The sequence below is a fragment of the Fistularia commersonii genome, chromosome 15 (genome assembly GCF_037954325.1).
Source record: "Fistularia commersonii isolate RoL2024-O1a breed Wild chromosome 15, RoL_Fcom_v1.0, whole genome shotgun sequence".
Taxonomy (NCBI): Eukaryota; Metazoa; Chordata; class Actinopteri; order Syngnathiformes; family Fistulariidae; genus Fistularia; species Fistularia commersonii.
In genome coordinates this window covers 12,741,958-12,749,705 of record NC_141298.1, presented here as the reverse complement: position 1 = coordinate 12,749,705, position 7,748 = coordinate 12,741,958, and positions in this window count along the sequence as shown.

Sequence of the window (7,748 nt, the reverse complement as noted above, 5' to 3'; positions counted from 1 at the left end):
GAGGAACCCTGAGGAACCCCACGCAGACACGGGGAGAACATGGAGACTCCACACAGGAAGGAAACCTACGGGAACCCAAGCAGGGACCTTGCGCCCTAAATGAAAATTCAAATCCAAATATATTTTGAAAAGATCTTCTGTCACTGGTTGGTCTGAGCTGGGCTGTGTCATCAGATGGTCCATCTGCAGATGGACCTTCACCCCTGAAGCAGGAGCCGGAGACCCTCCAGCTCCACGTCTCTGGTCTCCAGGGTGAAAGACCTCTGTCGTACTGGGTCAGACTCATCCTCCACCCTGCAGGAGGTGAGATGTTTGCTGACAAAGTTGGGCATCCAAACATCTCCAAAGCTCCCCCCCCCCCCTTCTTCTCTCCCTCCACCCCCTACAGGTTGCAGTCATAAACATCTCCACCTGGAAGTGGGCCCGTCCAGCCTGACTCCCTGTCATGGAGATCATATTTGAGCGGAGCCCTGTCAGAAGGGATAATGCCGTTCCCTCAGGCGTCCAGCGGACCTTCTCCCCCACCGAGGCGTCTGCTGTCAGGACTGCTTGGATGATTTTCCGGAGCCGGTGTCCACATCTGTGCCTGATTAGCACAACAATGGAGCTCAGCGCCCCGACTTCATTAGGAGGCATCTCCAGCCCGGGCAGGAGGACCGCTGACAAAGACGCCATACAGCCGCCGCACAAGGGGTTCCCTCTCCGTCCTCCAGGCTGGGACCTTCTGCTGCCGCCAGGAGACAGTGGGAGAGTGAAGCTCTTTGTGACACGGACCTCGGAGGTCTCCAGACTGTTTGTGGGAAAAAGGAATAAGAGCGGAGGTCTGGAGGACCTGAGGCAGCTTCTGGGTCAGAGCCTGGTGCTGGCGCCACCTGCCTGAGAGGCGGAGAACACCTGCGAGAACATCCAACTCTTCCACTCAGTAGTCCTGCGTGTGTGCGTGTGTGTGTGTGTGTGTGTCACAGACATTACCACAGATTTTGAGTAATTGTTTCCGAGGGATCTTCAGCAGCCGGGTTGGATCCAATGTCCCAAAACAAACAGGAGAACCGGCTCAGACTGATGTTCTCCATGATCCTGCTGGAGATGCTGACCTGATTGAGTCTGTGACCTTGGTCCCGCCAGCAGATGTGAACCCTGGTCTGTCAGAGCTGAGGCTGGGGAGACCTGGAGAACCAAGGTGAAGCCACCATGGTTCATGTGACTGATGGTTCAAGAGGTTCTCCTGGGATGAAGAGCTGCTTCCTTCATCAGCAGGCTTCAGGCTGAGGACACTTTCACCTGAGAGAAGAAGATCATTGGGGCTCCACACACACACACACATACACACACATACAGCTTGTCTTTATATCCTGGGTTCAAAAAGACCAAGATCCTTGAGAGCTTGAATGTCCTTGGAGACCTTCCAGCCTCTGAGCTCCTGGTCCTGAAGTCCTCCATGGAGGTCTTCTAACCCAGGACCTCCTGTCCTGTCAGTCAAGGGTCAGCCCATCAAGCTCCGTCTCAGTTTGTTGGTCTCCGTTAGCAAAGCGGGTGGAGGTCCTCCTCCCTCTGGGCTTTATGAGCTCCAGCAATCACCAGGTGTGAAGGTCAGCATTTGGAGCTGCTGCTGTCAGGCACTGGTCCATGGCTGGAGGCCTTCATGGGGTCTTCATCTCAGGGTCTGGGGGTCTTCATCGGGGTCTTCATAGGGTCTTCATGGGTGTCTGGGGGGCTCCTTGTGTCTTTGCCCCCCCACCGTGAACTTTCCTGTCCTTCACACATAGAAGAAGCTCCAAGAACCAGAACACTGCAGAGCTTGGAGGTGATCCGATATGGGAGAAAGTGGATTCTGCTCCAGGGATCTCCAGGTGTCTCCGGGAATCTTCAGGCATCTCCAGACGTCTGCAGGTGTCTACAGCATCTCCAGGCATTGTAAGGTATCTCCAAGTGTCTCCAGGCATCCCTCGGCGTTTCCAGGTGTCTACAGCTTCTACAGACATCTCTAGGTATCTCCAGATATCTTCAGGCATCTCCATGCAACTCTATTTGTCTCCACGCATCTCCAGGCATCTCTAGCTATCTCCAGGTGTCTACAGCGTCTACAGGCATCTCTAGCTATCTCAAGTCATCTCCAAGTTTCTCCAGGGTGTCTCCAAGCATCTCCAGTTGTCTTAGGGCATCCCCAAGCATCTCCAGGTGTCTACATGGTCTACAGGTATCTCTAGGTATCTCCAGATATCTTCAGGCATCTCCATGCAACTCCATTTGTCTCCGGGCGTCTCCAGGCATCTCCAAGTTTCTACAGGGTGTCTCCAAGCATGTCCAGGCATCTTCAGGCCAAATTTCCAAATTTATTTTGTCCAAGGCCGAACAGAACCTCATGGAGATGATTCACCATCAACCTCATGGTCTCACACCAGCTGGCTCCACTGCAGTCCACCCATCTGCTGGGGACAGAACGGCTGACGAAGAAAGAGGAGCCAAATCCGACAACTCGAAGATCTGAAGAAGACCAGCCGGCAGAGGTTCTCCAGTTTTTCTCCAGGTCAGATCTTTGGGAATGCTGAACATTCCAGAGCCTCACCTGCCTGACCCCCGGAGGCTCCACCTCCAGGTGAGACTTCTCACTCATCAGCCACCTGAGACTCTAAATCACCTGGACGCCAATGGATCTCCTCCCCCGACATTTGGCCTCCTCACCACGGCAGGTCCTGTGGCTGCAGAGCCTCAGCAGGGGCCAAAATGAAGTACAAGGTATTGCAGAACTGAGAAGATACCCCTCATATCTTCACCAGATGGACCACCTGAACAAGCAAGCAGGCAGGAATGAAGGGTGAGGAGCACACATGGAGACAGGAGGCCAAGATGATGGGGAGTACTCCGGCTAGTCTACTGGACTAGCTGGAGTACAGTTGTCTGTAGAGGTTCTCAGTCCTCCAGGTCACAATCTTCTTCTCGTAGCAACTGGTCCAGAGTCAAGCCAGAAGATTATGAAAGTCTAGATTGAAGTCCCGATTAGAGTCTGGATTGGAGTACCTTGTGGAGGCAGATGAAGCTCTGAGGTGGGCTGCGAAGTTCTCGGTGCTGCACGTCCTCCTTGTGCTGCCTTACAGATATGGGACAATGTAAACAACTCCAGAAGTGTGTGTGTGTTGAAGGACCATACGGGTCATGAAAAGCTCACAGCAGTGGTTCCTTGGTTCCAAAGGTCAAACCACTTTGTGTCCAAATGTTTTCTTAATCTTTGCGCATGCGAGCAGATGAGATGTTTTATTTGGTGTAGATCTTCTGGCTGATATCGTGAGGAGAAAGCCTTTCCCAGAGTAATCATGTGTAATCTACTGCTGCCTGGGTCCCTCAGCTCGTTTGGACCACGGAGCCGCGCACGTTCTCTGTTCTCCTTCAGGATTGCGGCCATTATCTCCATTAATTACCGGTGAAATGGCTCTCAGGCCGTTGCTGTTGGCGGGAACCCAGAGCTCCACAGCAACACCCTCCTGGCCTCCAGACTCCTTCTCCAGAACATTAGCAGAGAACAGGCGCTGAACCGTGGCTTCAGAAAGTTGGAGCCTTCATCCATTAGAGGGCCTTTTGTTGGTGCTGCACCTCAAGGCCCCCCTCGCTGGCAGCGTTGGGGAACCAGGAAGTCAGAAGGGTTCCTCTGAGCTTGGACCTCTGGGTTGGACCTCCTCATGTGGACTGGAGGAGCAGCTCCACACTGGAAGATGGTCAGATACCACCTGGACAACACTGCTCCTCACATTCAGCCCTTTGAGGATAAGTGAATGAAGTTTCTTTCCTTCTCACACACACACACACACACACACACACACACACACACACACACACAGCTTCAAGCTGATAACACAGCCCCCTTTGATGTTCGTCCTGGAGGGAAGAAGGAGGGAAACTTCAGGAAGGGCTTGAGGGACGGCGTGTGATGACTGACCCTAAACCTGGCACACACACACACACACACACACACACACACACACACACACACACACACACACACACACCTGAATGTGTAGATGCTCCTTTAATGGTCAGATGTTCTCTTTGGACTCGATTCCAAAATGAACATTTGTTCTTATTTTGATTGATTGATCCATTGATAGGATTGGTTAACTGATCAATGGGTTGACCAACTGATCAATTGATTGATGGATCAATGGAGGTCAACATCTCCCTTTGCAAACATCCCCTCATTTCTCCATGCTTCTTAGCACACACACACCCAGACATACAATCCTTCCTACAGGATGTTTTGCAGTGAAATCTGAGTATGACATGAGAAAGAGGGGAAAGGTGTGTGTGTGTGTGTGTGTGTGTGTGTGTGTTCATGCAATCATGCACTTCCTGCAGGATGTTATGCTGTGACCCCTGAGGATGAACCTGGAGTGTGGAGGGTCTTCACTGTGTCCTGGTGCTAATAAAGTTTCTCAGTTTGCTTTGTGTGTGTGTGTGTGTGTGTGTGTGTGTGTGTGTGTGTGTGTGTGTGTGTGTGTGTGTGTGTTGGAGGGGGCACAACCTGGAAAAGCTTCAGAGTAGAAGTTCAGCGTCAATCATTCAAACTTAACTGACCAGCAAACAAAAATTGCACTTCTCCCCCTCCACCATCACCTCCTCCAACTTCTCCTCTGCCTGTCAGCAACTCTGCCAGCAATGAAAACAAACTTGACCCCCGTATCCTGGTGAGATGTGACCTTTCACCTTCACACACACACACACACACACACACACGGGCTCTGGTTGTATTCCGTGGAGGAGGAAGAGGAGAGGAGGAGAGAGCTAACTTTATCATCTTCTGACGCTCTTTGACCGAGATGTTCTCCTGCAGAGCCGATCAGAAGCCGTCCCTTGTACGGAGGTCATCCTGCGAGTCTGCTCTCCTGGTGAGATGAAGCTCCTGACCTCAGAACCCAAACTGAGAAATGAAGGTCACCTGACCCCTGATTGGTGGGATCCACAGCGCTTCAGCCCCAAACAGGAACTTCATGGCTGGACGGTATGTTTCTGATTGGCCTTTGACCTTCGGAGTGGGGAGATGGTTCATCTGACCAGCCCTCTCTCTGGCCAGGAGTGACCCACCTCCACCCCTCTGCCCCTCTACGCCCTCAGACCTTGAGGGACCAGGCCGAGGCTCTTCGTCATTCAATGTCTGCGGGGGAAGGACCACCTGTGGCCTCTTGTCCTCTCAGGTATCTTTTGAAGATCCTGGCTCCGGCGCTGCAGTACCCCGGTTCCTGCACTACACCCTTGTTGTGTTTAGGAACAAGTCGCCTCTCTTCTCCGAAGCCTCCTGGAGAAGGACTTGTGTGTTTGCTGACCATACCGGCTGGTAAACAGGGAGGGGGAGGAGAAGGTGGGTGGAGGTCTCAGGCTCTGACGCAAATCACCACAGATGAATCTCTGTGGAGCCACAAACTCTGCACCGTGGAACCCGAGAGCCCTGCAGTGTGAAGTTCTCCGCGTCCTTTGTCCATCTCCTCCGGTATGTCTGGACAGAAGGTGGTGCGTTTGATGGGTAGAGGTCTGACGAAGGCCCTGACAACACCCAACTCTTTGGCCTCTGAAGCAGCTTCCTTAAACCCCAATACCTCTCCTCTGGAGGTCCTCAGAGAAAGACGGAGAGCCCAACATTCCTTCTTCTCACCTAACGGTCGAGTGGACAGCCTCCTCTTCAGGGAGTTCCCAGGCCCAGGAGACCAGGGAGCTCCTCTCCTTATCCAGGCCTCAAGTCCACCAGCCATCCCCTCAGCAGCCGAAACATGCTGGAACAATCCAGAAGAACCCAGAACATCATTCTTGGAGCTCCGAATCACGAAAAGGACAGGGATGCATCTAAAAACCGTCTCTCATTTGGCTGATCTTTGTCACTCTGAAGGTGAGCAATGTGACCAGAACCTCAAGACCCATGTCTGCTGTCCTGGTGATGATTCACGTCCACATCGGGATGTCGTTACGGAGTCGTCGCCGAGCTGTAACTGAGTCATTACCGAGTTGTTAACGAGTTGTAACTGTGTCGTTGCCGAGCGGTTACCGAGCGGTTACTGAGCCGTTACTCTGCTGATTACAGTCCGAAGCAAACTTCATCTGGAGCCGCTGAGACGCGACTGAGAAGAAGACAAATGCGCCTCGAAGGACTTTCAGGAGCAGACTTTCAGTCCAGCTCTGGATCGACCGGGAGGTGCTTCTCACCTGGAGGGTGATACGCCACAGAGGACATGCTCCAAAATTAAGAAGGTTCATTTCAGTAACACAGGACATTGAAGAGCTAGAGGTCCTTCATCCAGCATGGCAGACAGATCAGCATGAGATGGAACTCTGTTTCCATGGAGACAAGATGCTCTGAAAGCTTTAGGGCACCTTTAGGGTCTCCAAGGGTTTATGATGAGGTGCTGGACGGGGCAACAGACCCGAGGGTCTGAGATGGACCACCATGGACCACCATGTGACCTGCTTCTGCTGGAGACTGTGGAGAAACACATGCCCACACACACACACACACACACACACACACACACACACACTAGTTAGAGGCCGGACTTAAACCCAGCTGGACGTTAATTAAAACAAACTGGCAGCTCCGTCTTACATGGAACACAACCAGAGTGTGTGTGTGTGTGTGTGTGTGTGTGTGTGTGTGTGTGTGTGTGTGTGTGTGTGTGTGTGTGTGTGTGTGTGTGCGTGTGTGTGTGTGTGCTTAGCTGAGAGGGGCAAACAAAATAAGAGGCCACAGATGACCAGCTGGAATCTCCTGAAAGACCAGAAAGAGCAGAGGAGATCCTTGGAGAACCTTCAGGCGCCTGGGAAACCAGCAAATGACAACAGGGTCCATCTCAGAGGGCATCACCGCTAATCCTGATCAACCTGAAGATGCAAATACCACAGTCGTTAATGAGCACAAGATCTTCACCTTTCCTGGAGAAAATTTCCCAGGACTTCCCTGGACCTCCACCGACTTGCTAGTGAAGATTGTTGAGAGAAGGTCTGTCATCTCACAATTGAAGATGTTGTTCCACATCAGTGGAAACATGAATGTTATGTCATCCTGGAGATCTTCTGACAGGTCAGACCTTTTCCAGGAGGACACCTGCAAGGTGCCCTGTGGTACCTTCAGATCCAGGACCTGCTGGGTCGCACTTGTTGGAAAGAAAGTCCACCGATCTTCTGGAGCTTGGAATCATCTTCCTCCACCAGCTAACGGTCCTGTGTCCAGAAGGTGTCATTTTTCTGGTCCTGGTTCTGGTTCTGGTGCTTTAAAACTTTAAAAAAGGAATGCAGATGGAATTTTCCAGAAAACCTTTAGGAGAAGCAGATCCTGGGAGAAGATCCATGTGAGACTGATAGATCCGTGAGAAGTTAGATAACACCTGATAGATGTGACCTCTGGCAGGAGGTGACCTCCTGGAATGTCAAACATCCTGTGTTTGTCCGCGCAGAGACGAATCTGCTCTTCCTCCCAGTGGAGACCCCGGCGGCCAGATGTTCTGACCATGGATGGAGGTCGAAGGTCAGAGGCCCAGCTTCAGGACAGGGAAACCTCCAATTCACTCGTTCGCTCAACTTCTACCAGGGGTTTGACCTTCAGGAGAGAAATGTCTGGAAGGAACCAGAGGTTCTGTTTGGTCCTCCGTCCTTTGGGCGGGCCGTGTCCTTCTCCGAGGTTTCTTCTTCTCACTTACATGTAATAGGAACCGGAGAGAACATCGGACGTCACGGACACAGAAATCAGGAGAAATCCTCTGGAATCTTCACCAGGA